The sequence below is a fragment of the Numida meleagris genome, chromosome 1 (assembly GCF_002078875.1).
Source record: "Numida meleagris isolate 19003 breed g44 Domestic line chromosome 1, NumMel1.0, whole genome shotgun sequence".
Classification (NCBI taxonomy): domain Eukaryota; kingdom Metazoa; phylum Chordata; class Aves; order Galliformes; family Numididae; genus Numida; species Numida meleagris.
The window spans coordinates 171,006,354-171,008,101 of record NC_034409.1 but is presented as its reverse complement, the minus strand read 5'-3'; the positions used below and the strand labels follow the sequence as shown (position 1 = coordinate 171,008,101).

Sequence of the window (1,748 nt, the reverse complement as noted above, 5' to 3'; positions counted from 1 at the left end):
GAGGGGGGGGCGATGCTTTTCCTCCCCCTTTTTTTAAAGGGTCCGGGAGCGAGAGGAGAGCATCGAGAGCTGCACCTTCCCCGGCAGCGAGAAAAACAAAAGTTGCACTGAGACACAGCGAGGCTTCCAGTAGTCGAAATAAGAGAACCTCTTCGTATTTATTTACGTTTTCCCGTAGTAATCACCGTGTGTGTGCGGGGCGGTTAATCAGACGGTGGAAAAAGTGCCGCGTGTGTGTGTGGATATGTCAGAGGCGCTGCCTCTTGGTTTGTATAAGAGCCCAGATGCACTCGTGTGGAAATTATAAAGGCAGGGCCAGGCGGGCGGGCGGCCAATCGCCACTGGGCTCGTCACTGCAGCCTCTCGCAGCTCCAAGCCGGCTAATTAATCCCTCTCCAGGAGATAGATCTGTGTACACACACACACGCACGCACATACACACGGCAAGGCGGTGACGGGCAGAAAGCCCCCGCTCCTCCGTGCGGTGGGAAATAGATGGAAGCCGCTCTCCTTTGCGTGCAGCTCGGGCGGTGTAGGCGCTTCGGAAGGACTCGCACGCAGGTGCGGGGCACCCACCCCGCGCACCGGCCCCGACCTCAGCCCCAGCCCCGTCCGCCGCCCTCCGCCCGGCCCTGCCCGTGCCCGTGGGAGAGTTGTCCTCCCGTCGGAGCTGCCGCCGAACGGGGCAGCGCATCGGAGGCGATTCAGTGCCCTTCGGAATAAAACATTCCTCCAAGCTCCTCGATTCGCGTGCTTTTAACAGACCGAATCGATGCGGCGGTTTAACGCGTTTCGCTTTTTGTGTTTGTGCCTTATGAGGGGAGAATCAATAGCTGAACGTTTCCGTCAGGTCTTGTTGGCTTTCCCTCCAGGAACCAGCAGCGGATAGAAGGGGAAATCCCATCCGCCGCTTCCCCGCTTCGTGTCGGCACCCCGCGGAGCGCTCCGCTGTGTGCGGAGGTGCGCGGTCCGCTGCTCCGGGGGTACTCACTGATTCGGAACGCGGAAGGGAAGGACGGAGGGAGCGAGGGAGGGAGAGGGGGACGCAGCGGCCACGGAGCTGCAGCCTCTGACGGCGCGGAGCCGGCGTGGGACGTGCGCTCGGCACATCCCTCCTTCAGTTCCTTCAGATCGGGACCGCGATCTGCAAATCACCCGGAGATGCCAGCTCTTCTGCTCTGCAGTATTTGCTGGAACAAACCCCTACATTCTATTTTTTTTTTCTAAGGAAAAAAAGAAAGAAAGAAAGAAAGAATTGACACCAAAGCTTTTCCTCGCCTGTCTTTAAGGAATCCTTAAGCCGCTCCCCTATTATTAATACTTAAACTGGTGTCACAGCCCTATCTTTCGCTGAGGAGAGGTCACGACGCGAGGCACTTTTCACGACATTCATTCACCGTATCCACACGACCAACTTTATTGCACAGAACGAAGAATGCCTCACTCGGCGCTCGCTCCCCCTCGCTCTTGCTGCGGGCGCTCCGTGCCGCTTCCTCCAGGAAGCTGCTGAGAATCCTTTGCAGCCCATTGGTACCACAAGGCTCAGTGCCCCGGCCGCGAGGCTGCAGGTGACAGCTCGGCCCGCAGCCGCCTTTCCTCCGGCAGCTCGGAGCCAGGAGGAGCCGCTTGTCGCCCGCGTCTGGGGGCGGTTTCCCGGCGGGCGGGCGGGGGCGGCCGCCGAGCGGGCACACGTGGCTCCCCCGGAGCGCTCCTGGTCCGTCTCCTTCCCGGCCGCCGCCGCCGCCGCC

At 60.6% G+C, this 1,748-nt stretch overlaps 1 protein-coding gene across 12 annotated transcripts in view; it reads left to right on the top strand.

Moving 5' to 3' along the window:
• The window catches only part of NBEA (neurobeachin), a 486,663-nt gene that overhangs the window by 336,525 nt on the left and 148,390 nt on the right, over positions 1-1,748 (top strand). The window lies entirely within an intron of this gene.